Below are 20960 nucleotides of genomic sequence, written 5' to 3' on the forward strand. Positions count from 1 at the left end.
CAAGTATTTACTGTGGTACACATGACTAATTTCTTAATGATATTCTTATTGAAAAGTCGTCACTGTGTCCAAGACATCAGAAAGGCAAATATTACAGCAAAAGCCAAATTAGAAGTTTTGGAATATATTTAGAATCATTAAATAGCTGAATACTATAATTTTTAAAAAATACTAATAAGGTCTTAAAAGAACAGATTTATTTCAAAACATATAGATACTAATTCACAGGAAACAATATCTTTAAGTCAGTAAAATTTCATATAAGCAAGCATTTAAGGAAGAAAGTGATTATACACACGAAACAAGAGATTGTTCCAATTACAGGAGGTAAAAAAGAAAAATGACACAAACTTGAATAGGTATGAACAAAAAGCAAAGGAGGGTGTAGGACAGATGGGCAGAACACAATTTTGTATAACCTTAACCCTGAAAATAAGAAAGCATCTGAATTTAATACAAAAAAATACAGATAAGAGAATGGTAAGATTCATCCTGTCAACTAGAATAAAGCACAATTCCAGCCCCAGTGCTAGGCAGGTTAAAAAGATAGGTTTTTATACAATCTCCACTAAAACACAACTTATTACATTCTTAGCTAGTGGATGGAGAAGGTAGCATTTGTGTGACAATGTGATAACACAGTAATGCCAAGAAATACCCATTATCCCCCCATGCCCTTCCACTTCCATCTACATCCACTCAACTACCCAAAGGCCCAAAACATCTGCTCAGCTTCCATTCTTTTTTGAAAAAAAAGAAAGTAGCTTTATTGAGATATAATTTACATACAATTCACCCATTTAAAGCATACACTTGAATGTTTTGATATCCTCAGGTACGTGCAACCCTCACCACTATCTAATTCCATAACATTTTCATCACCCTTTAAAAGAACCCCAGTACTAATTAGGACTCACTCCCCATTCCCTATGCCTACCCCAGCCCCCTATGGCTCAGTCTCAGGCAGTGGGACACCTACTTTCTGTCTCTATAGATTTGCCTATTTCAGAAATTTCATACAAATGGAATTACACAATATGTGGTCTTTTGTGGCTGTCTTCTTTCACTTTACATGTTTTCAAGATTCATCCCTGTTGTAGCACATATCTACACTTTATTCCTTTTTATTGCTGAATAATACTCCCTTGTGTGGAAATACAACCTATTATGTATTCTTTCATCAACTGATGGCCATTTGGGTGGTTTCAACTTTTTACCTATTATGACTAATGCTGCTATGAGCATTTGTACACAAGTTTTCACATGAATCTATGTGTTCATTTCTAGCTTCTGTTCTTACAATAAAAAACCTAAGAGTGTCTTCAGATTTTCTGTATCACTGCCTTGGGGTATCTAACATCTTCTCAATAGTGATCCACATATTGGCTGACATTCCCCAGTCATTGCATAGCAACATTTCAGTCAGTAATGAACCACATAAATGACAGTGGTCACATAAGATTATAATGGAGCTGTGCTATATAAGTCTACCATTTTTTATCTTTTATACCATATTTTTACGGTACCCTTTCCACGTTTAGATATGTTTAGATACACAAATACGCACTACTATGTTACAAATGCCTACAGTATTCAGCAGAGTAACATGCTGTAAAGGTTTGCAGACTAGCAGCAGCAGGCTATACCAAACACAGCCTAGGTGTGTAGTAGACCGTACCATCTAAGTGTGTGTAAATACTGTGCACTCTATGATGTTCGCAAAGTAACAGAATTGGCTAATGATGCATTTCTCAGAACATATCCCTGTCATTAAGTGACTCATGACTGTACCTATTGTATTTTCCGAAATAAATTATCACTACTACCACCTCAAATCTATAATCAGTAACCATACTGAAAGTTTTCACTTAAACTTAGTATTAGCCTGTAATAAATATTAAGGCTAATATTTATCATTAATATATATCATCAATTACAAATTCATTAGAAGTTTAATTCTTCAGATTGAGGATGTGACTTCCCAAATGCTAAGGTTCTATTTGACCTACTCTTCAGTATCATGGTACAAGCTAATACTCCCAGTATTCCTTCTCAGGCATATGGTGACTGGAATCCATCACTTTTACAGTCCTCAACCACCCAAACACCTGTTAACAAGAAGCACACACAAACACAAAGTTTAAAAATAGGAACACTTTAAAATGTAATCTTTTGTACTTCACATAATGGCCAAATATGCATGACTTTGGTTAAACAATCTAGTAAAGTGTCGAAGTCTATCAAACAGGTTTCCATATTAATAAGGCTTTTAACCAGAATGTAGAAAAGGCGTGGATGCTCTATTCATGATATTCACCAACTTCCTAAAGTTCTGAACTGGAAGAGGCCTCAGAGGACATCTGAGGAATGCAAACTCTAAAGCTCACAGAAATGAAATAGAACTACCAATCTAATCTATATTGAAATATGGTTCTATCTATTTAAAACAAACAAAAAGCACCTGAACTAATGGAAAATAAAAATTCCAAAAGGTCTTAAAGCTAACTTGACAGATGAACATCATAATAACTTGGGAGTTCTCTCACAAGTAATGTGACACTCCTAAAGTATTAGTTTGAATCTTAGAAGAAAAATGAGTGGCTTCAGATTATCCTCGTAACATCCCCTTTTGCTTACATTATGATATCCCTTCTTCCGTGGAAGAGAACTGGGGTGATTTATAGCTACCGCCCTAAGAATTGCACATTACCTACTAACTGTTATATCTACAACATATCCCAGGATAGTTGTGGCAATTATAAATTACTGTAATACTATACCTCTCTGCTATAAAAGTCATGGGAGTGCATCATGCATGTCAAAATTTTACCTACTGTATCTCACAGAAGAAAAAGGTTGACAACTACTTATCTAGACCAGCAGAGCTACAGAGATGAATTTAAAGCCATTATTTCAAAACCTTAGCTCAGTCCAAATGCTAGATCAATAGCAACTTTGCAAAGTGTAAAATCCTGAGTCATTTGTAAGACAGCAATTTAAAGGATTCATTTACTTACTATATTTTTACTGAGATGCTACATGAAGAGAATACAAGAAGAAATAAGACAAGCATAAAAGCCTTCAATGCAGTGTGTATACATCTATTGCCTTAGTATAAGGTCAAATATGAAAAATACAGTAAGGCAGAAAAAATACTATCGGATTTTAAAAGAGAAAAACTACTAATGAGAAGGAATCCAGTTTTCAAGGACAGCACAGTCTGGCCTGGGAAAGGAAATCAAGAAGAAAGTGGGATACAAGGAAGAATAAGGAAAGGACAATCTTTACCCACATCTCCCACTCGAAAGCCGTGTATTCCTCCCAATTCCCTTCAAACAATCAAAGAATGAGCCTATCACTATGCTTTCTAAAAAAGTATCTTAAGCATTATTCTTTAAGGCACCAAGCTTTATTAATAATTATTAATGTTAATAATAAGGACATATACATTATCTTCATTATCGTATATGGGCATATTAAAGGCGGCTTTGGTCACTTCCACGATTAAAAACTGTCAATGGCTTTTTTTTTTTTTTTTTTTTACCTGAAGAACAAAATTTAAACTGCTGAACATTCCAGCGGCACTAAAAACTGGTCTCAAGCTCTCTTTCCCACTTTACCATCTCTTTTTCTGAAAAAGCCTCCAATCTAGCCAAACTGTGTCCAACAAGCAGCTCTCCTTTTTCTGTTTTGGCTCTTTTGCTCAAACTGTTCTATGTGGTGTATTTTTTCCACAACTCTGACAATAAACCTTGATATCCAGTTCAAATGTCAATCCTTCCATGAAGCATTCCCTGAACACCTCCAAACTCTTCCTTTCCTGAACTCCCTAATCCACTATCATGTGTAAGATTTACATATCACTTAGTAATCAATGGGATTTTACCCTCCCTAAACCATTACCTCCTAGAAGCAAAGAGCTATATCTTCTATATGTTTCCATTTCAGAATCAGCAATATAGAAATGATCATTAAAACAGTAAGAAACAGATAAGGGACAGAGTCCAAAAGAGGAAGGGTTTGGGGGAACCAGAGCCTAGGCCATTGTATAGCGACGATCCATATTTACCAGTTGAAAGAAAAAAACGGGAGGTCAATAAAAAGAAAGAGTTTTGGCAAATGATCATTCGAATGAGGAAATGAAGGTATAATGAGTCTGAGAAGTCATTAAGACTTGTGGAAACTATGAAAAAAATGAAAGCTCATAAATGAAGTCCCAATGACAGACACATGAGCATAGAGACCGACTGCCTTTAAACAACATTTGAAAGCCATATGGATAACTCCAAAGCTGTGTCATTAATAGCAAAAGGTTTTAATTTATATTATGATAGAATTCTGATGTTAAAAGCCAATATGCCCTTTAATTCTGGTTGATATTTTTACAAAAAGAAATATATAATGACTAATGAAGTTAAGTCTATTTCTTAGTGCAACAGAAAATACTGACAGACTACTTACTATCTCTAGGGAAAGAAATGTTCACAGGTAATAAATATTTTCAGCAACTAATTTATACAGGAAAACCAAGCATAAAGAACTTCTACACAATTCCAACTTCATGTTAAATCTCTCACGTTAAAAAAATAGATAAAAGGCATAAAAGAGAACTAATTAAGCTACCTAACAGATTTAGTGCCATCTTATTAAACACAATAACAAGTGTAGGGTCAAGGAATAACATCATACCTACCATTTATTGGAAGAAAGGAACAACTGTCAAAACTATAAAATAAAACCAAGAAAACCAAAAGTAGAATAAATATATAAAGAGGTAATGAAGTTTAATTTTCAAAAAGCTAACATCTACCAAACCAATCCACAAGTTTAGAAGTTACCTTTTCAGAAAACATCTTATGTTAGATTGACACTGGAATAAAAAGTACCAAAGGAAGCCCTTGGTCAAATACAGGCCTATAACTCCTTCATATAATAAAACCAAGCCATTTCCTATTTATATTATAGACACAAACCTTTGAATAACCTTGCTTTTCAGAAAAAGCAGTAAGACTTGCAATAACCCAGAACCAGTACTTGCATGTTATCAGAATGAAGTAAGGGCATTTAAATGTAGTTTATTTCTCCTCCTCCACGATACTTTCCGGAGACTCTAGCTCACCAGTGGAAACTGACTGCCTATGTCTTTTCCTAACTAAAAGCTTTATTAGCACTGGCAGGATAAGTCAACGGGTTTTCCTCACCCCTCTCAAAGTAAAGACTTGCCACAGTGGTGGCAAGTGTATCTATGCAACTCTAAAATACTATCCCTAAACCATGTGAAAAAACAAGAAAGGAAAAGGAAATTCTATTCCAAACCACACAGCACAGCCTGAACACAAAGAATGTTGACAATGCAAAACTGTGAGGGGGGCGGGGGAAGTCACCAAATCCCAGCCATTGATCCCTCAAACTGTCATTCGCCCCAACTCTTTGATCCCCCAAACTCTCATCCATCCAAAACCCCAAGGCTTTGTGGCAAGAGGCTAGCAATGGGACCTAAGGATCATCTGGAAAGATCATCAGAAATACTAAACCCACCCTAAAATCTGAAAATAGTGAAGTGTCTGGAGAGATCAAAACACAGACTACAGGGAAGGAATTTCAAAATTCTGTTGATTTAAAGGGCCACATAAAGAGGCACACCGAAACACACAGCTTCTGGCAGCAGGCAAAAATGGGCAAAAGGGAGAGGAAACTGTCCTTCCGTTAACTGTAAGGTAAAAGGAAAAAGAAAAGGGAATAGTTAAGGTCCTACAAGACCTTAAAAGACTCATAAAATTCCAAGTCCCACAACTCTTCTCCAACCACTGAAACAAATAAAAACCACTGAAGTAACAGGACTACTCTATACTGACAAAAGAGGGAATCAATAAACTAGGAATACTATAAAACACTCAATACTATGAAAATGAACAAGGCTGGGCACAGTGGCTCACACCTGTAATCCCAGCACTTTGGGAGGTTGAGGCAAGTGGATCACTTGAGGCCAGGAGTCCAAGACCAGGCTGGCCAACATGGCGAAACCCCGCCTCTACTAAAAATACAAAAAATTAGCCAGGCATGGTGGCACGTGCCTGTAATCCCAGCTACTTGGGAGGCTGAAGCACAAGAATCGCTTGAAACTGGGAGGCAGAGGTTGCACTGAGCTGCGATCACGCCACTGCATTCCAGCCTGGGTGACAGAGTGAGACTGTCTCAAAAAAAAGAAGAAAAATAAAGTCCAGAAAATTAAGAAAGAGAATGTGGTACATACCCAGCAAGGAACCCTGCCCTACCCTCCACTGACCGAAAAAAAAAAACCTCAAAGCAGAAAAAAACTATAAGCCAATACTCCAAACAGAATTAAATATATTCAAACAAGCATTTGATGATACGAAAACCACCGTGAATCAGAAATCTAAAAACTAAATGGACAAAGTACAAAGAGCAATCTTAAAAGGTGGCTAAATTCAGACAACAAATGGGAAAAAATACAAAATTAGTACAGAAATGAAGACTAAATTGCAAGGCACCCAAGACAGAACTGATTCAAATGAAAATGAGCTACCACAGGTCATGTGTTATGAGCCCCATCTATCCACATCTGGTGTTAGGTTTCATCTGACAACTCTCCTTCCACCATTTCACAGTAACTCAAAAGACACACACCTTAGGACACTAACATAAGCAAACTTCATGCCTTTTTCATGGTAAAGTAACACATTTATCATGTACTTATATATTTCTTAACGATTTAACATGTCTAAAACCATGCCACTGTTTTAATCAGGTTTAAGTTCCTATCCTTTCTCTTAATGTGTCAGTGACAAAGTTTTTGAATGCTATTTCTCTAACTTCATTGATCACACGAACCCTGTGGCTTTCACTGCATGACTATGCATAGAACTGACTGTGGATGTGAGTAAATGTGTGGGTTCGTATACACACACATTTCTTAGCTCCGTCTGCTGAGAAGGAAAAAGACTCCCCAGTAGCAATGAGCGGCAGTCCTAGCACCCAGATCTTGGCTTCTAACTGCTATCCCCCAAAACAAGGAGCCAGGGCTTTGTGGAAAAGAAGAGGATTACAGGGTTAGAGCTGGTAAAATGCAAGATGAGCCTGAAGTTTCTCAGAAACTTTTCAGTACCAGAAAGTGAAGAAGAGCTTTCAAGCGGAAGGGAGCATGTAAAAAGGACAAGGAACCAACCGGACAGAGCTCTCAATGCCAAAGCAGAAGGATCTGAGCAGCAACATAAGCGACAGCATCAGATTGCAACCTACAAAGTAAAAACCTGAGTCCATACTGATATAAATGAATAAATAAATAAACGAGGGAGAAGGGACACTTCTTCGCTGAATTTTAATAAATAAGAAAGGAACAAGGAAATCACAAAATCACCATGAGGTTAATACTACAGTAGTAAGTATCACAGATAAGTTCCAGCAATGAATGCTAAAGTGAATGGATGAAAGTTGGAAGAAAAAACAAATTAGCATAATCTCAAAGTATCTCACCAAAAATATTTATCAACTACACTATGACTTTACAGAGGCGAGATCAGCAGATATTACCTTAATTAAGTGAACAAGATTAACATCATTAGGACTAAGACAGTGACATTGTGTAGCCTGATATAAACATACCTCCTGATATGATACCATTACTTCAGTGTATTGCCAAAAATGTATAATCTCACATTAATCATAAGAAAGCATCAGAGAAACCCAAATTGAAAGACATTCTACAAAATAATGACCAGTACTCTCCAAAAAAGCATCAAGATCATAAAGACAACAACAAAAAAATGAGTTAGTATCACAGATTTCAGGAGACTAAAGAAACACAACAAATAAATGCAATGTGGGATTATGGATTGAAACTTAGAACAGATAAACATCATTAGAAGGAAAACTGATTAAATTCAAAAGAAGGTTTTCATAGTGAAAAGGTAAACAGTATCATACCAGTATTACTTTCCTGGTTTTGGCATTTACATTATGGTTATACAGCTGTCCAACATTAAAGCTTATTTTCCTGGCATTCCTGAAACTAGGTTAATTACACTTGCAGATGTGTACTCTGCATTGCACACATCTATTACACATCAAAATCAAGCACAAATCATCTGTGTCCACACTCCCCCCTGACTGTGAAAGCCAAGCCTTGCTCACTGGTATTCCGCAGCACCTAGCCCAGTGGACTGAATAAAGTAATGAAGTTACCAGTTGTTACCAGCTATTTCAAACTGTGAAATAAATCTTTATGTTTCTTCTAGAATAACAGTTGTTAAAAACAAAATATATAAGCCAAAGTAACACAATAGTTACAAAGAATTTGAACTCAATAACTCCTGGATCAGAAGCATAATATTCCACTATGATTTATAGCACTTAATTTCACTTTCATAAACAATTTAACATTAATTACATATACAGTGTGTAACACAGAGTTAAAAAGGATCTAGCTATCATATTACTGTATAATTAAAGTGATGCCCAGAAAGGTTATTTTACTTGCTAACGAACAACACAGAATAACAGCAATGCCGAGATTAGGCATTTTGAAGTTCATTAATTATATACTTTAATTTCAGGAATTAGGCTTTTGAATTTTTTAAGTTAAAAACTAAAGTTTATGTCCAGGCGTGGTGGCTCACACCTGTAATCCCAGCACTTTGGGAGGCCGAGGTGGGTGGATCACGAGGTCAGGAGATCGAGACCATCCTGGCTAACAGGGTGAAACCCCGTCTCTACTAAAAAATACAAAGAAAAAAAATGAGCTGGGCGTGGTGGCGGGCGCCTGTAGTCCCAGCTACTCCGGAGGCTGAGGCAGGAGAATGGCGTGAATCCAGGAGGCGGAGCTTGCAGTGAGCCAAGATTGCGCCACTGCACTCCAGCCTGGGTGACAGAGCAAGATTCCGTCTCAAAAAAAAAAAAAAACAAAACAACAAAAACCTAAAGTTTATGTTTCTTCTAGAATAACAGTTATTAAAAACAAAACATATAAAATCAACACTTCACTTAAAAGAAAGATTTCCACAAAATTAACTAAAATATTATAACAAATACAGGAATATTTCATTATCATATAAAAGTAATAAAAATAATATTGGGTCATTATTATAATTATACATTATAAACAACAACCTTGTTCAAGACAAATCAACCACACTCAAGACACTATTGAACATATTCACGGAGTAAGTATAAAACAGGATTCATACTCCTGTTTTCAAATACGTTTTGGAAAACAAGACCCAACCACTGTAGAATTAAATAGAAGAATTCGGTAAAAGTAGTTATTTAAATTAACGCTTTCAAAGAAAACGGTTTTCTCCTAGGAGTTTTGGGACTATAAAGAGAAATTACAAACTACTGCCCGAGGAATCAGCATAAATTCAAAATTTCTTAGCTTAATAAGCCAAAAGGGCTCCAAAACAATGAAACTCCAATATCAATAGCATACCCGCTGCCTAGTTTCTGGTTTCTAAATGCTCTTACCCAATAAAGGAAAACTTGAAATAATGTAATGACTGATTCCAGGACAACAGCAGGAGATGACCGTAAGATGAGCCTGGAATATCTTACTGGTCCAGAATGCAAGAAAGTGCTCAACAAATGATGGGGGCATGTTAAAACAACCAATGAGTTAATGTGAAGAAGTTTTCACTAACCAAATGTGGGTTAATTTGGAACATCAAAATGAATACTGGCAGGTAATAGACAACAATCTACTTAATAAAAAAGAATATTATATCATACTGATATCAAAATGAATAGGACAAGGTCTTCTTTAAAACAAACTAGAATGCCCACTAATAAATGGAGAGGGAACAATGGTTAGAAAAACACTATTTTGCAATTCTGTGTAGTAAGTTATTCAGGCAAGAGTAATCAATGAATGCTAAAACCATTCTGTAAGCGTTTGGAGGAGGAAATTTTCAGTCTCCAAGTGTCTCCAACAGATTACTCAGTAATAACAAAGGGGACTATGATACCTTTTGTAATAGAGAAAACCAGCAGGTAAAACCTTAACTAAGTGGTCCAAATAAACATCAACAACATGGTCAAAATGACACCATACTGCCTCATGATGTGATGCACTGAGGATATACCACCACTTACATGGGATTTTTGCCAAAAATGCAAAACCTGAATCTAATTACAAAGAAGCAACTGGACAAATCCAAACCGATGGACATCCTACAAAACAAAGGGTCTGTACTCTACAAAACCCAAAAATTAAAAAGGCTGAAGAACTGTTTCAGATTAAACAATACAAGAACTATAATTAAAATGCATTGTATAATATTGGAATGGGAAAAATATTAAAGGATATTATTGACACTACGGGAGAAATTTCAACATGAACTGTACATTAAACAATAAGATCAATATTAAATTTCTTGAATCCCCCATACTAATGTAAGAATATGCCCTTATTAGGAGATATCAGTTGAAGCATTTAGGGGTAAGGGAACTTGATGTGTGCAACCTCCTCTCAAATCGTTCAACAATAAAAATAATTTTAATAGGAAGAGAACAAAAAAGAGAAAAAAAGGAGATGAGGAAAAAGATCTACACAGTGGATTCTTGATATTACATAACAATATCTGATAATGTTAATGATAATAACATATCAGGTTTCCTTGTTAGAAATGTACACGGTGCATTAACATAGCATTTCCATCTATCCCTGTATATAACCTGAATTTAATCATACCTGTGATGTTTTGCCACTGACTTTAACTAAATAAACTTCCATCTTTGATATACTCTAGACCAGAGGTCCCCACCCCAGGGCCACAGATCGGTACCAGTCCACGGCCTGTTAGGAATGGGGCCACACAGCAAGAGATGAGTGGCAGGCCAGCGAGTGAACCTTCATCTGTATTTACAGCCGCTCCCCATCGCTTGCATTACCACCTGAGCTCCACCTCCTGTCAGATCAATGGCAACACTCAATTATCACAGAAGCACAAACCCCACTGTGAACCACACACGCAAAGGATCTAGGTTATGAGAATGTAATGCCTGATGAGATCATCAGTCACTGTCTCCCATCACCCCAAGATGGGACCCTCTACTAGCAGGAAAACAAGCTCTGGGCTCCCACTGATTCTACATTATGGTGAGTTGTATAAGTATTTCATCACATATTACAATGTAATAATAACAGAAAATAAAGTATACAATAAACGTAATGTGCTTGAATCATTTTGAAACCATCCCCTTCCCCCACCATTCGTGGAAAAATTGTCTTCCACAAAACTGGTCCCTGGTGCCAAAAAGGCTGGTAATAGCTGCTCTAGGCGAAGATGTAATCAAGGAGTTTCAAACTGTAAATAAAATAATAATCTCTGTTTCCAGACTTTGTACCCACTCTGCAAATATAAAAAGAAAGCAAGAATGACAAAGCACATGTGGTACATGTTAACAACTGGTGAATCTGCAGCAGATATAAATGGGAGTTCATTGCACTATTCTTGTAACTTTTCTCTAGGGTTGATTTTTTTTCCTAAATAAATTTAAAAAAAAAAAGTCTGTCAACTCAAACTTTACTTTGTGGAAATTAAGCCATTTCTGAAAGAAAACAAAAACAAAACCTTAACTCCTAGATTCTTCTCTCCCTTTCTCTTCGTAATCCATATCATCAATTAGGTTTAACACCATTAATAAAAAGGTTTTCAGTATCAAAATAAACATTTTGCCAAAGGAGTCCCCAATTTACAAATGGATATGTTCCAAAAGCCTATTGGTAAGTCAGCTATTTAGAATGGGGAATGACTTTCACTATTACAAATGGTGGCTGGGCTCCTAATGTTGGCCACAGAAGTTCTTCGATGTATTTTCATTAGCAATACAGCTGAATTAGTAATGTATTTCACGTATACTGTGTTAATTTCCATAAGGTTCCCCCCTCAACTTGGAGCTTTTCTATAAACATATGAAATTAGCTGGATAAGCTGGAGGGAAGGAACAGGGCCAGAAGGGATGTTGGTTAGTAAGGAACAACAGAGATACGCATTTCAAACTGGAAATACTTCCCTCAGACAAGATGGCTACTCAGTACCCGGCAAGAAATCAAAACAGAACTGAGGAAATGCCCCTTGTGCTCCACAGCTCTCAAACTCCTGCCCTTAGAATAATGACCGTATGTTAACAGAAAACACATAAAGTCAGATTATAATCTGGAAAGTACCTTTATGATTTTTAAAGTGTGATTTGGGAAAACTGGTCTGTGGCTGGTTATTTCTGTTGATTAGGACAACTTCTACTCAATTCAACGTTTACTGAGAATTCACTATATCTACTATGATAGGTTGGTTGGTAGATACTGAGCACACAAAAGAGCCAGCTGGTCCTTGACATAGCAACTCAGCCTAATAGAAGAGAGTGACATCAATTATAATATTCTAAACACCTACCATGGGATTTACTCTACAAATAACGCATTTATCATGGGCTTTAGAAGCACACAAGAGCAAGAGCAGAAAACTTTTGTCTAGGAGATTAAAACTGGTATCACAGATGACATCTGAGCTAAGACTTCAAGGATAAGTAGTTCAATAACTATTACTATGTGTGCAAGAGAGCATTCCAATCATTGGCAAAAACATGAACAAAGGTACAGAAGCACCAAATATTTACTATCTTCCAAATGCCAGGCGGCATGCTAATGCCTGGGGATACAGCTAAGAGTAAGATGAACAAGGCCTCTGCCTTCATGGAGTTTATATTCAGGTAATGGACAAATACCATAAATAAGCAATAACTAAACAAACCAGGTATACACGAATTACAATTGTCTTGAAGGAAATAATCTGTGTAAGAGTAAAATGATAGAGTGCAATATTAAATAGGATGGTCAGATTAGGCCTCTGAGAGAGAAGTGAGATTTGGGCCAAACTCCAAAGTGTTTGGCCCAGCCAGACATTTGAAGAATATCCCAAGGAGGGAGTACAGAAAGTGCAAAAGGCCCTAAAAGAAGAAAGGGTGCAGAGGGTTTAAGAAACACTGAGAGGCCTTCGTGGCTGGCATGCAATGAATGAGGGGAAGAATGACGAGAAGGAGAAAGATCATTCAGGGCCATTTAGGCCACAGAATGGAGGACTTGATTTTGAGAGGAATGGGAAGTCACCAGAAGATTTCAAGCAGAGAAATGATATGATCCAGTGTAGGCTCTTAAAATGATTCTCAGGCTGCTGTGTGGAAAAAAAAAAAAAAAAAAAAAAACTTCTCTGGAGCAATAAGAGAAAGAAGCAGCCTACTTAGAAAATTACTGCAGTACTTCACGCAAGAGAACAATGGCTTCAAATAAAGAGGTGGCAGCGAAGACTAAGAGCAGTGGACTGCTCAAGACAAATTGTGAAGGTACAACAGGATGTGGGGATGTATTGGACTTAAGAGAAATGGAAAGAATCAAGAATAATATCTGAAGTTTTTGGCTTGGGTACTGCCATTTATGGATATGGGGAGTGCCAGCAGAGACACCAGGGTTTAGGGGTAGGAAGAAGGCTGGGGGAGAGGGAAAAAATAGCTATATTTTAGCCATATCATTTATATTATATTTGAGATTCCAACTAGACTTCCAAGTGAATATCCAACTCAAGAGAAGTCTGGGCTGGAGAAACAAAAGTAGTAGTCATCAGTATGAAAACACATGGCCTTTTCAGATTAGCACTAATAGTTGGCTTTGACTAGGGCATAGAAACTGAAAGGTGATGGCTGAAAACGAGCCTCAAAAGACACGATGGAATCATAAAGTGAGCCATGACTAACAGCAATAGCAGTAGCAGTAATGATAGTAATGGTAGGAGGAAAATTAATGCAGGTTATATACCAGGCGCTGCACTTTATAATACACACCTCATCTAATCCTCTCAAAAACTGTATGAAATAATATTATAATTACCATTTTATACACTAAGCCTCAAAAATCGTAAGAACTTGCCAAAGAGCACAAAGTGTACGTAACTAAATAAGAACACGGTAAGAACAGTAGGTATTTTAACTTAGGATGGGCAGTCTGTTTTTTTCTTTTTTTTTTTTTGGAGATGGAGTCTCATTCTATCACCCAGGCTGGAGTGCAGTGGCACAATCTCGGCTCACTGCAACCTCTGCCTCCTGGGTTCAAGCGATTCTCGTGCCTAAGCCTCCAGAGTGGCTGGGATTACAGGTGTGAGCCACTATGCCCGGCTAATTTTTGTATTTTTAGTAGAGACGGGGTTTCACCATGTTGGCCAGGTTGGTCTCGAACTCTGGACCTCAGGTGATCTGCCTGCCTCCACCTCCCAAAGTTCTGGGATTACAGGCATGAGCCACTGCGCCCAGCCAAGAAGTCTGGTTTTACAGGCCAATCTTCTATCCCTTACGTTACCACCACTCTATTGATCTCATATGCCTTCAAAAGTTGTTCTTTCTTCTTTAAGAAATGACATATAGATCTGAATTTTAGAAATATAATTCCAATTTCTATGTAGAAGATGGACAGCTAAGGATGAAGATGAGAGGTGAAACAGGCAAATACAGTATTAGTCAATGCAAGAGCAGCTTGTTTTACTAAGCCCAAAAGTTACAATTTCTCTTACCAGGTCGAATGGGAAGCAGCCCTTTGTTCCAAGTGTCACAAATCATGCCTCAAATGAATCCAAGTCAACCTGCACATGCATGCTGCTGGTCACGCAAGTAACAAAGTAAAAACGTCCAGCTCATGCAGTATAAACTTACTGACCACTACTGAAAACATTTCTCAAGCATGTAATTTTAATAATGGTGAGAATTTTTTTAAGTCCATATATTAAAGGTTTTTGTTTTGTTTTTGCTTTGTTTTGATGTTTTCTTGTTTATTTTGTTTTTGAAGTTTATATTTTTGTGTAAGGAAGTAAAATTATTAATTAATTAATTATTAATTCAAGACAACCATAAAAAGACATGCCCGGGTTGGTATTTACTAGAAGTTTGATTAATTAATATGTTTTTCACCCATGTTTGTTCTTCTGGCTTTTATCAACATCACTTGTTAAAATAATGATGAAGTAAATTACCTGCCTTCATACACCAATGTTTAAATACGGTACTCCCTCACAAAGGAGCTAATATTTTTAACTCATATGCTTATGATTTCATCTCGACTAAGATAATTAATATAATTAAAATATTAAATTCAGTAAATATCAATTAAATTCAGTAAATATAAATATTATTAAAGTATAAAGCATCTATATAAAAATTTAGTACTTATTAAATAAGTACCAACCTATATCGTGTGCTATGTGTAAGATTTACTAATTAACAAATGGATTTACACTCTTAATTATAATAAACTGGACACAAGGTCCATTTATAAGGCACACAGATAAACTATACACAAGAAAATCATTAATTTCACACCAAATAAGAGTATTAAAAAATTACAGATTAACTACTAAAGTTATTTTAAAATATTAAAATAACCTTCAATATTAAAATATTTAAAAACTTTTCTTCAGAAATTAAGCTATTTTAAAACACCTATTCAAGGTAGATTACAGAAGTATTCTTCTAACTTTAAATTTCAAATACCGTATCTTAGAGACCACTCCCACAGACAATCCCTAAAAGACAGAATTCACTGAAGACTGGGAAAATATTTATATTTAACTTGAATCTTTAGAAAAATATTTGGGGAGATTATGGAGATATGGAGATTAGAAACAAACTATGGTTGAAGATCAAAATTCTAATGTTTAAAACAGCCAATTAAGCATTTTACGTATAATCTGACAATGAATTTAAGATGCTGGGATATTTTATCCAAAACAAATACATTAAGCATTCTCTATTGATACATTATACGAAATCCTTTTGGTCACAAACACTAAACGTATGGGTACTGGGCAGGGTACCTATATAATCTTCAGAGGAAAGAAGAAATAAAAGCCAGAAGGGGTGCAGGGAGACCAGGCAATATGCATTTTTGCACATTAAGCTTCAGGCAGTGTGCTAGAACTTTTACACTCACTATCTCATTTAATTCCAACACGGGGCAGGTAGTGTAATTCCATCTCATTTTGCAGGAGATATCTCAACTTTGTCAGCAGTGGAGCTGGATCTGAATCAAGATCTGACTACAGAGTCAAGCAGCCTTCCTTTACGGGGCCTTGTAAATCAGCATATGTTAAAAGCATTCTCTTGTATGAGGTTATCCAGCTTAAAGGGTGATCTGATTTCCATATTTACACTTATTATTTAAACATTAGGAGAGAAGGCACTCACTTCTCCATTTACTAAGAATCCACAGATTTTCTTTCTTATCTAGAAAAAAGAAATAGTGATCATTTTCGGTCCACAAATGGTTTTCTCATAGTGTCATCGCATAAAAGAAAACTTCAGCTAGACTTCGAAACATTCGTATGTACCACGAGTAACCGGGGCATGGTCTGATGACAAGACAGAATATGTGAAATTAGAAATGCCCCCAAATCCAGGCCCATCATCATCGTATATTACACTACATTCTTCTTGCCAGACTAGAAGCAGCAAAGGGAGGAAAAAAGATGGTTTTCCAAACTGACAAGCATGCTACTTTTCAGTAACAAATTTGTTCATGGCTTCTTCCTCCTAAATCAGAACACAAAATCTACTGAAAAGATTTAACTAGACTATTTCAAACTCCAAAATCATATTCTAATAAACATTTCCATAATTTCTTAACCAGCCTCAGAATATAATTCAATATTCCTCTTTTTGGTAGCCAATTAATGGATGACACTACTATTGCTGGAATATTAATAAAATTAATATTAACCCACAATGCATGATGGAAAAGGCAAATTGTAATGAAATTGCTTTGAAAAACATAACATCACCATTTGAAACAACTCAACATTTTTAAGAGATTATTTCCAACTGCATTTACAGAAAAAAAATCTTTGTCACATACCCATATGAAAACAAACTCTAAGAATACAGAAAGAAATTATTCTCAAACCATAATTCAACATGGTGACATTACAATTATTTCTGGGCCTCAATAAGCTATTTTCCTTCCACTGAACACCCCCCAGTATTTAATTTTTTAAAAAACTTTTGAAGGCAAGTAAAGTGTAATTTTAACACTTTTGTTCTAATATGAAATCAAACCACAATTTTATATATAACCATAGTGTGAATTAAAGGAAATAGGTAAGCAAATTGCGTTTAGAGAGGTCACCATTACTTCACAGTCACTGTTTTCACTAAGTAGCTACTGGAACCACACTCTTCAACAAAATTGTTAATCTCTAGTCTACAAACATTCAAATCACCAGTTTTAGCTCTTCAGAGTACTTTTGATTATTGTAACACAATTATCACAACTTTTTGCAACAATGCTCACCGAGAATTAAAATAAAGGTGATTCTATTGTCAATTAATGCATCACCATATATAACAAATACTGATCTTAATGTTTTATGATATACAGGTGTGTGTTTATGACATTTAATATAAACTAATCTAAATCGGCATCTGCTTTAGTGAAAACTCTTGACTCCCTAAAACAAAAGTTGTAATTTACAGAAAAAGAAATAGAGACTGAGCTCTCCAAAAATACACACACAGACACACACACACACACACACACAGTACATACAAAAGCCATAAAGGCACAATGCAGTCATTTTTATCCTCACTTCCTAAATTCATATTAAAAGAAATGTCATTTTTGTATGTTTAAAAAAGAACTATTTTGTTTACCTTTTCCACAGACTGTTCAAGAACTGCCAAGGTAACACAGATTTTAAAACTGACAACTAGAGTACTTAGCAGTTGCCAAAACAACACAGCTGGATTCTTAAAGGGAAAGTACTCTTGGGTAATGTACACCTAATTACAGCTTTAGAGAACCCTCCTCTTCATATAGTAATAGATGATACAAGACACAAGGGAAACGTACTGTGCTAAAAACCCGAAAAAATGTTAAGACAATGTTTGTTTAAAAATACATATGCTACTGTTAACACATCACAGCAGGCCTTTCTAATACGGCATTTATTGGAATCCCAATCTCACTGCAAACTAAAACGCAGGTTAACACTATGTTATATTCAAGCTACACACGGTTCCCTGCTGGACCCTAACAGGAGGCTCGCTTCACAGCTCAGAAATCTATTTCGGATGTGAGCTACAATTCTACAGTTACACTTTTAAAGAAAAACTGTTTTCTTATTCAGGATTGCTCACCTTTTCCAAACTTGTTTGCACTATCTGACTTACTTTAACCCTCACTGCTCAAAGGCATGAAATCGAGCCAAAAAGCAAAGTTTCTAACACAAAAAAAAAATATTTTCTGCGTGCTGGGATCTAGCTGGATGGCAGGGGGACAGCCAGCGGTTCGCCGTGCAGCCCCTCGGTCACCGCGACGTCTCCCCGCACGATCGGGCGTCCGCAACCGCAGGTGTCCGCCCCAAACACCGACCCCGCCACTGACATCTACAGACTCACAGAATTCGCACCTAAGCGTTCCGCCCCGTTTAGACCCATCTTCTCCCAAAGCAGAAGTGGGGGAACTTCTTCAAGTCCAACAGGGCAGAAGGCCCCCCGCACTTGGGGCTAATCCCTTCGGGGAGACCCCCGGACTTCGAGGGAAGAGGGGAAGGAAAGGGCCCTCGCAGCGCACCGCCCCGGAGAAGCTCCGGGGTCCCCAGACAACTCCTTCAACTTTCAAGGAGGCGACGTCCACCACCGCCCCCCCGGCCCCAAGCGGTGCGCGCCCGGGGAGGCTGCTCGCCACCAGCCCGCGCGACTGAGCTCCCCTCGGCCCGCCCGGCCGAGCCCCATCCAGCCCCCCCGGCCCGCCCTCAGGGCCTCCCGCCCCCACCTCCCCGGACGCCTAGCTCCTCAGCGCCGACCCCGACCCGACCACCCCTCGCCGCCTCCCAGCACCCCACCCGCCTCCCAGCACCCTATCCGCCCCGCCGATGCGCGAACGCGACCCTGGCCCCCTCCAAGCCGGACATGGCCTCGTCCAGGGGTCCCCGGAGCCCCCCCGGGCGACCCTCTCGGCCGCGCCGTCCCCCGCCCCAGCACCCCCACCACAACCCCTACTCGGCCCCCTAAGCGAGACGCCGCCCCCCTCCAGCACTGCCAGCGCCGCGAACTGAGCCCCGCTGCCCGCGGCCCTCACCGTATCTCCGGAGCAGCTGGCGGGCGCGCAACACGCCGCAGCCCGGGCCCGCCACCAGCGCTCCGCGCCGCCCGGAGCCGCCTCCTTCAGCCCGGGACTCGCCGGGACATCCGCGCACGGATCCCCACACCGGGGCTATTTTTAGGAGACAAGCCCCGGCCAGACCGGAACTCGTTCTGTGCTGCGCGTGCGCACTGCGTCCGCCGCCTCGGTGTCCCTCCGCAGCCCTGCCTCCCCTCCCTCCTGGGCTCCCTTCCTGGCTTCTCCCCATCAGTTTCTTTTCAGGGCTGAATTGTCCTCTCGGTGGGTTCTAGAGTAATTGGAATGGGAAAGACAAGGGTAGGGCAAAGAGAGTCACAGTGCTTGGAAGCGGGCGCTATTCCACAAGGACGTGGGGGCGGACTATGTTTTTCCGGGTGGGTGAGGAGACGATCACCCGGCACAGGAAGGAGATGACGGCGGCTTGGCGCCGGGGCCGCGGGTTGGAGCTCGCTTTCCTCTGAAGGACCGTGTTCTCCTGGAAGGGATACTGGTCACTTGATGAGGGCCCGGGCGCCTCCCAGGGCGGGGCGGCCCGGCGGCGTCGCGCCCTGCCGCCCCCGCTCCGCCGCTCAGCCGCCGCCACCTCCCTGACCGGCCCGCGGGAGCCCCAGCCGGGAGCGGCCCGGTGACGCGGCGCGTGGCAAATCGCCGCGCGTGGCCCGCAGGGCAGCCAACACGGGCGGCGGGGCGGCGAGGCTGCTGAGCGGGGCGGGGCGGGGCGGGGCGGGGCTCCCGGGGGCGGGGCGGGGCGCGAGGCCGGGTGCCGCCCGGAGTCCGGGGCCAGGCTGGTCCTTCGGGACGCCCGGGCCAGCCCCATCCCTACCTCGAGGCGCCCTCGGCCTCCCCAGCTGTCGGCTGGCCACGCCCGCATTGTGGTCAGGGCCGCACCTGTGCTCGCCCCGGGGCACGGGCAGGTCACCCTCAGGAGCAAGCACAAGGGGACTCTGGGACCCGGGCCTGGATAGAAAGGGACTTGAAGGGGTCTCGAGGGCGAGAAGGCCCTTTCGGACTGACCAGCCGAGCTCCGCAGGTCCCAGGACAGTAGCAACCTCCTTATCGTGACTTAATAGTTGCTAGGATGCCTGGGGCGGTAAACTATGTGATGGACATTTTGCATATGACAGCTTATGTAATACTTACAAGGCCCCGTGAAGCAGATTCAGTTTCTATTCCCATTTTACAGATGAGGAAAGGGAAGCTGAGCGCTAAAGGGACCTGTCAGGGTCACAGCTTCAGAGTAGGGCCCTGAGGACTTGAACTCCTGACCACTCTGCATGCTGCCTTTTCTGAGATAGGTGCAGAGGGGATAGGCTTGGGACGGCTGTTGTGATTTCTGGGGCTACCGATGTTGTTTAGAGAGGTCTTTAGGAGATGAGCCATTGTTGGCCCTCTCATCCTGAAAGCCGCTCACCTCTGAAGAGTTTTTCGGGGCCACAGTGCCTGCATGTGCCCCCGGAGGTGCCTGTGTAATGGACACGAAGCCAAATGGTTGTTTGCATTTGAAGATGAGAAATTCAATCCCACAGCACTTAAAACAAAGTGGTTGGGGTGGGTGAGCAGATGAGCAGAGGCTGTGAGAAGAGGAACTGGGAAGTTACAAAGGAAGCCAGAGACTGGCTGGCTTCCTCCCTCAAGGACAACGGGGCAATATGCTGGGGAGAGCCCAAAACAAAGGCGGCACATAGACAGTAGATGCCAGAAAATAAACCTGCAGCTCTGCTCGCAGCTCCACACCACCAGTGTTCAGGGGAGCCAGCAAAAGAAACTGCAGGGAGGTTTTTAAAACATGTCA

General features: G+C 39.8%; 1 protein-coding gene across 23 annotated transcripts in view; it reads right to left on the reverse strand.

Moving 5' to 3' along the window:
* MEF2A (myocyte enhancer factor 2A) overlaps positions 1-19350 on the reverse strand; it is a 152721-nt gene extending 133371 nt beyond the window's left edge. For 9 of the 23 annotated variants that reach the window (XM_055277080.2, XM_055277081.2, XM_055277077.2 and 6 more), the window contains exon 1: positions 19127-19350. The gene's annotated coding sequence lies outside the window, so the exon portion shown is untranslated. The remainder of the gene's footprint in view (positions 1-19126) is intronic. The other 14 variants (XM_063640029.1, XM_063640025.1, XM_063640024.1 and 11 more) reach the window with 6 other exon arrangements.
* Between the last annotated feature and the right edge of the window lie 1610 nt (positions 19351-20960).

The sequence above is a fragment of the Symphalangus syndactylus genome, chromosome 5, assembly GCF_028878055.3.
Source record: "Symphalangus syndactylus isolate Jambi chromosome 5, NHGRI_mSymSyn1-v2.1_pri, whole genome shotgun sequence".
NCBI classification, from domain to species: domain Eukaryota; kingdom Metazoa; phylum Chordata; class Mammalia; order Primates; family Hylobatidae; genus Symphalangus; species Symphalangus syndactylus.